Consider the following 7,500-nt stretch of genomic DNA (forward strand, 5'->3'; position numbering starts at 1 on the left):
TATGGGAGTCCCCCCGGGGTAAATTTGACTACAATGCTACTTGATGTTTCCCTTTTACTTGGAGTTTGGTAGTGGTCCATCGTTGAAAATATTTTTTCAGCATTTTTCCTGCAGCTGGCAGGTAACTGTAATTTTTTTCTCCAGCTTCGTCGATCTCCTTGTAGAGCCTTGCTGGGATGAGGGTGGGGAGACATGAGAATCATGATAATGAAACATAGAAAACATTCACGTGCATGTGTTTGGAAAATACTCATTTCACTTTTGCATGCATTGCACCAGCAAAAATCCAGCCTAAATTTTGCACAGTGTGTAAAGATACTGAAAGAGGAATGTAATCATACATCCAGCAAGACTAGAGGCATTCTGCTTCATACTAACATTTTATTATGCACAACTGATCCAGTTTCACTACCCAATGATAGACCCACAATGGCTCTATCTGGACCCACAATGACTCTATCTGATTCATTTTCAACAACAACAACCACAACAACTACTATGATATGTGTTACCACAAAACACAATATACACTAACTCAAATATCTCTCTAATTTTATTGTTGTAAGTACCGTATATTCATTATTAAGACTATTACAAGTAGGAGCATTCTCAGAAGTTAATATCCAAACCCATGCTCAGCAAGAGAAAGACTAGAATAACATACAGCTGTATCAGGGGCACCCAACGAGAATATAGTTCAAAACCACTTAAACATAGCATTGTTAAACTTATTTTAGTATTTAAACGGTAGATATAGGCATATTTTTATCCCCTAAAATATTTTCATCTGTTCGGATTTCCTAGCTAAAAGTCTAGTGATCCGAAAATTATAGGGATCAAACGTACCTTTTCGAAAGTTTTATCCAGAAAAAAGGCTCCCGAAAATTCTAGGTGACCTTTTTAGGGTAAAAATCCGTTTAAAATGAGCAATTATACCATTTTTCAGATGTTCGAAAATCCTAGGAGAGGCAGGAAAGCAAGAAATTTTACAACAAATGTTCCGAAAATTATAGATCTCAAATGGTCTTCCGAACAGATATTTTCCGAAAATTGACGTTGGGTGCCCCTGCTGTATTAATGAAAGCAAGACAGTTTACTTGAATAAAAAAAACCAAATTATATTTGCTTGGTCAACCATTGACTTAGAAGGTGTGGCAAGTAAATAATTATCGTCCCTTTTCTAGACAATTTTGAAGAGCTGTTTGGAAACCATCTTGTATTAATCACTGACATGCTCACATCTGTGATGTTTAATTTGCAGTAATACTGTTGTCATCATGCAGGATCTCATGCAGGAAAAAATGAGAGATGAATAACAACCCTGGCTTTTTTCATCACAAAATCAATAAAATATTCAACGCTGAACTCCTCATCACAATCTCTGAAAACAATCTGGAATGTTGCTTGCCATGCATGGTTTGACCAGATCAGCACACACACACCAGGAAGAGTTTTAGATTTAGGCACTGGAATAAGAATAAATGACATGTTTAAGAAACAACAGGAAACTGATCAAGTAAAACAATAATATTATTATCACTTGGTCATTTTCATGCGCAGATGTCACTAAGATACTTGAAAAAAACATGGAAATCTGTGCCCTATTTGTAAAGATCCCTTTATAAAAAAAACTAAGCTTGACTGACTCCCTTAATAAGAGGTTTTGGTCACAGTAGTTGCGGTGTTCATGGTTGTCACAGTGATCGTATTGGTCACAGTAGTTGTGGTGGTTATGGTGTTCACAGTGGTCGTAGTGGTCACAGTAGTTGTGATGGTTATGGTGGTGACAGTGATCGTATTGGTCACAATAGCTGTGGTGGTCATGGTGATCGTAGTGGTCACAGTAGTTGTGGTGGTCGTAGTGGTCACAGTAGTTGTGGTGGTCGTGGAGGTCACAGTAGTTGTGGTGGTCTTGGTGGTCACAGGGGTCCTAGTGGTCACAGTAGCTGTGGTGGTCGTGGTGGTCACAGTAGTTGTGGTGGTCATGGTCGTCACTGGTCAGGGTGGTCACAGTAGTTGTGGTGGTGACAGTGATCGTATTGGTCACAATAGCTATGGTGGTCATGGTGGTCGTGATGGTCACAGTAGTTGTGGTGGTCACAGTAGCTGTGATGGTCATGGTGGTCACAGTAGTAACTGTTGTTGTGGTCATGGGGCTCACAGTAGTTGTGGTGGTCATGGTTATCACAGTGGTCGTGGTGGTTACGGTGGTCACAGTGGTCGTAGTGGTCACAGTAGTTGTGGTGGTTATGGTGGTGACAGTGATCGTATTCGTCATGGTGGTCACAGTAGTTGTGGTGGTCGTAGTGGTCACAGTAGTTGTGGTGGTCGTACTGGTCACAGTAGTTGTGGTGGTCACAGTAGTTGTCGTGGTCGTGGTCCTCACAGTAGTTGTGGTGGTCACAGTAGTTGTGGTGGTCACAGTGGTTGTGGTGGTCACAGTGGTCGTGGTGGTCACATTTGTTGTAGTGGTCATGGTAGTTGTGGTGGTTAAAATGGTGACAATGATCGTAGTGGTCACAGTAGTTGTGGTGGTCACAGTAGTTGTGGTGGTCACAGTGGTTGTGGTGGTCACAGTGGTCACAGTACTTGTGGTGGTCATGGTGGTCAGTAGTTGTGGTAGTTATGGTGGTGACAGTGATTGTATTGGTCACAATAGCTGTGGTGGTCATGGTAGTTGTGGTGGTTATGGTGGTGACAGTGATCGTAGTGGTTACAGTAGTTGTGGTGGTCATGGTGGTCATAGTGGTCATGGTAGTTGTGGTGGTCATGGTCGCCACAGTGGTCATAGTGGTCGTGCATGGTGGTCACAGTAGTTGTGGTGGTCGTGGCGGTTATGGTGGTGACAGTGATCGTATTGGTCACAATAGCTGTGGTGGTCATGGTGGTCGTGGTGGTCACAGTAGTTGTGGTGGTCGTGATAGTCACAGTAGTTGTTTTGGTCTTTGTGGTCACAGTGGTCGTAGTGGTCAGAGTGGTTGTGGTGGTCATGGTGGTCACAGTAGTTGTGGTGGTTATGGTGATGACAGTGATCGTATTGGTCACAATAGCTGTGGTGGTCATGGTGGTCACAGTAGTTGTGGTGGTCGTAGTGGTCACAGTAGTTGTAGTGGTCATGTTAGTTGTGGTTGTTATGGTGGTGACAGTGATCGTATTGGTCACAAGAGCTGTGGTGGTCATGGTGGTCGCGGTGATCACAGTAGTTGTGGTGGTCTTAGTGGTCACAGTAGTTGTGGTGGTCGTAGTGGTCAAAGTAGTTGTGGTGGTCATGGAGGTTATGGTGGTTACAGTGGTCGTAGTGATCACAGTAGTTGTGGTGGTCATGTTGGTCACAGTGGTCGTGGTGGTCACAGTAGTTGTGGTGGTTATGGTGGTGACAGTGATCGTAATGGTCATGGTGGTCATGGTAGTTGTGGTGGTCGTAGTGGTCACAGTAGTTGTGGTGGTCTTGGTGGTCACAGTGGTCGTCGTGGTCATGGTGGTCAGAGTAGTTATGGTGGTCATGGTACTTGTTAGTTGTGGTTGTTATGGTGGTGACAGTGATCGTATTGGTCATGGTGGTCACAGTAGTTGTGGTGGTCGTAGTGGTCACAGTAGTTGTGGTGATCATGTTGATCACAGTGGTCGTGGTGGTCATGGTGGTCACAATAGCTGTGGTGGTCATGGTGGTCGTGGTGATCACAGTAGTTGTGGTGGTCGTGGTGGTCGTAGTGGTCACAGTAGTTGTGGTGGTCTTGGTGGTCACAGTGGTCGTCGTGGTCACAGTAGTTGTGGTTGTTATGGTGGTCACCGTGGTGGTAGTGGTTACAGTAGTTGTGGTGGTGACAGTATTTGTGGTGGTCATGGTGGTCACAGTGGTCGTGGTGGTGACAGTGATCGTATTGGTAACAATAGCTGTGGTGGTCATGGTGGTTGTGGTGGTCACAGTAGTTGTGGTGGTCGTAGTGGTTGTGGTGGTCACAGTAGTTGTGGTGATCGTGGTGGTCACAGTAGTTGTGGTGGTTATGGTGGTCACAGTGGTCGTGGTGGTCACAGTAGTTCTGGTGGTTATGGTGGTGACAGTGATCGTATTGGTCACACTAGCTGTGGTGGTCATGGTGGTCACAGTAGTTGTGGTGGTGGTAGTGGTCACAGTAGTTGTGGTTGTTATGGTGGTGACAGTGATCGTATTGGTCACAATAGCTGTGGTGGTCATGGTGGTCGGGGTGATCACAGTAGTTGTGTTGGTCGTAGTGGTCACAGTAGCTGTGGTGATCACAGTAGTTCTGGTGGTCTTGGTGGTTACAGTAGTTGTGGTGGTCATGGTGGTCACAGTAGTTGTGGTGGTTATGGTGGTTACAGTGGTCGTAGTGGTCACAGTAGTTGTGGTGGTCATGTTAGTTGTGGTTGTTATGGTGGTGACAGTACTCGTATTGGTCACAGGAGCCGTGGTGGTCATGGTGGTTGTGGTGATCACAGTAGTTGTGGTGGTCGTGGTGGTCACAGTAGTTGTGGTGGTCACAGTAGTTGTGGTGGTCATATTGGTCACAGTAGTTGTGGTGGTTATGGTGGTGACAGTGATCGTATTGGTCACAATAGCTGTGGTGGTCATGGTGGTCGTGGTGATTATAGTAGTTGTGGTGGTCGTGGTGGTCACAGTAGTTGTGGTGGTCTTGGTGGTCACAGTGGTCATAGTGGTCACAGTAGTTGTGGTGGTCATGGAGGTTATGGTGGTTACAGTGGTCGTAGTGATCACAGTAGTTGTGGTGGTCATGTTGGTCACAGTGGTCGTGGTGGTCACAGTAGTTGTGGTGGTTATGCTGGTGACAGTGATCGTTATGGTCATGGTGGTCACAGTAGTTGTGGTGGTCGTAGTGGTCACAGTAGTTGTGGTGATCATGTTGATCACAGTGGTCGTGGTGGTCATGGTGGTCACAGTAGTTGTGGTGGTCATGGTAGTTGTTAGTTGTGGTTGTTATGGTGGTGACAGTGATCGAAATGGTCATGGTGGTCACAGTAGTTGTGGTGGTCGTAGTGGTCACAGTAGTTGTGGTGATCATGTTGATCACAGTGGTCGTGGTGGTTATGGTGGTCACAATAGCCGTGGTGGTCATGGTGGTCGTGGTGATCACAGTAGTTGTGGTGGTCGTATGGTCGTAGTGGTCACAGTAGTTGTGGTGGTCTTGGTGGTCACAGTGGTCGTCGTGGTCACAGTAGTTGTGGTTGTTATGGTGGTCACCGTGGTGGTAGTGGTTACAGTAGTTGTGGTGGTGACAGTATTTGTGGTGGTCATGGTGGTCACAGTAGTTGTGGTGGTTATGGTGGTGACAGTGATCGTATTGGTAACAATAGCTGTGGTGGTCATGGTGGTTGTGGTGGTCACAGTAGTTGTGGTGGTCGTAGTGGTTGTGGTGGTCACAGTAGTTGTGGTGATCGTGGTGGTCACAGTAGTTGTGGTGGTTATGGTGGTCACAGTGGTCGTGGTGGTCACAGTAGTTCTGGTGGTTATGGTGGTGACAGTGATCGTATTGGTCACACTAGCTGTGGTGGTCATGGTGGTCACAGTAGTTGTGGTGGTGGTAGTGGCCACAGTAGTTGTGGTTGTTATGGTGGTGACAGTGATCGTATTGGTCACAATAGCTGTGGTGGTCATGGTGGTCGGGGTGATCACAGTAGTTGTGTTGGTCGTAGTGGTCACAGTAGCTGTGGTGATCACAGTAGTTCTGGTGGTCTTGGTGGTCACAGTGGTTGTAGTGGTCACAGTAGTTGTGGTGGTCATGGTGGTCACAGTAGTTGTGGTGGTTATGGTGGTTACAGTGGTCGTAGTGGTCATGTGGGTCACAGTAGTTGTGGTGGTCATGTTGATCACAGTTGTCGTGGTGGTCACAGTAGTTGTGGTGGTTATGGTGGTGACAGTGATCGTATTGGTCATGGTGGTCACAGTAGTTGTGGTGGTCATAGTGGTCACAGTAGTTGTGGTGATCATGTTGATCACAGTGGTCGTGGTGGTCATGGTGGTCATAGTAGTTATGGTTGTTATGGTGGTGACAGTGATCGTATTGGTCACGATAGCTATGGTGGTCATGGTGGTCGTGGTGATCACAGTAGTTGTGGTGGTCGTAGTGGTGACAGTAGTTGTGGTGGTCGCGGTGGTCTTGGTGGTCACAGTGGTCGTAGTGGTCACAGTAGTTGTGGTGGTCGTGGTGGTGATGGTGGTCACAGTGGTCGTGGTGGTTATCGTGGTGACAGTGAGCGTATTGGTCACAATAGCTGTGGTGGTCATGGTGGTGGTAGTGGTCACAGTAGTTGTGGTTGTAATCGTGGTGACAGTGATCGTAGTTGTCACAGTGGTCGTAGTGGTCACAGTAGTTGTGGTGGTCGTGATGGTCATGGTGGTCACAGTGGTCGTGGTGGTCACAGTAGTTGTGGTGGTTATGGTTGTCACAGTGGTCGTGGCGGTCGCAGTAGTTGCGGTGGTCACAGTAGTTGTGGTGATAAGTCGGGAAGAGGAAAGACGACTCTGCCAGCCGCCTCGACATTCTTTGATTTGCGCTCATCCAAAGAAATGGGTGAGTCAGCCCAGTTGCGACTTGTCAAACCGATTTTTTTAATTTTTGCGCATGATCAATCTCCATGATAAATATTTTTAAACTGGCGTGGCAATTTTACACTTTCAAATTAAATTAATTAATTAGACTTGTAATTATTACCATTTTATCTATTTATCTGTTTGTTTCCGACTTTAAATTGTACATTAACTATGAACTGAGCAAATAAAATCATATTGTATTCTATTCTCAATCACATACGTCACTATTTAGTAGATCTAAAAATAGAAATATACGGAAAGGGTTGCCTCAAGGGTACAATACAGATGGAAGCTCCGGGTAATGGACTCCTGGTTCCATTTATTATCTGGCTCTCTCTCGTGAAATACCTTTTTGCTAATTTTCTAAGCTGACTGATAGGAGTCGTTTACGAGTAGTCGTTTACGAGTAATCATTCTTGTTGGCCTTTTTCCTTGACTGATACAAATGTTGCACTGTTTGTCGTTAGAGGCAGCTGCAAAAATCTTAGCTCTAATTAAACAGCTTTAAACTGATGGTTAGCCTTGATTTTCAGCCGCCTCCTCCACTCGCTAAGTCACTCGGGGAGAGAGGCGACTGAAATTCAGGCTAACTCATGGGTAGGAACATTTTTTTGGCATAAAAATTCACTGGTAGGGATCACTTTTTCCACACCGAAAAGAAACTACAAACCTACAATAGCAACAAATTACATCAACAAATGGTCAGATGTCACTTAAGATGCTTGAAAAAAACATGGAAATCTGTGCCCTATTTGTAAAGATCCCTTTATATAAAAAACTAAATTTAACTGACTCCCTTAATAAGAGGTTTTGTCAAACAGTGCAGATAAAAACAGTTGCTCACATCTTGAAAGTAATGACAGTCAAAATGACAGCCAGCCAGATATCAAAACTTTCCACAAGATTTCTTCAGGTCAGATGACTGGGACAAT

At 45.3% G+C, this 7,500-nt stretch overlaps 1 long non-coding RNA gene across 2 annotated transcripts in view; it reads right to left on the reverse strand.

The window, feature by feature from the left end:
- Window positions 1–372: 372 nt before the first annotated feature.
- Window positions 373–7,500, reverse strand: part of LOC138019767 (uncharacterized) — a 7,685-nt gene continuing 557 nt past the window's right edge. For both annotated transcript variants that reach the window (XR_011126231.1, XR_011126230.1), the window contains exon 3: window positions 373–1,466. This is a non-coding gene — a long non-coding RNA (uncharacterized lncRNA). The remainder of the gene's footprint in view (window positions 1,467–7,500) is intronic.

This window comes from Montipora capricornis, chromosome 10, assembly GCF_036669925.1.
Source record: "Montipora capricornis isolate CH-2021 chromosome 10, ASM3666992v2, whole genome shotgun sequence".
NCBI lineage: Eukaryota > Metazoa > Cnidaria > Anthozoa > Scleractinia > Acroporidae > Montipora > Montipora capricornis.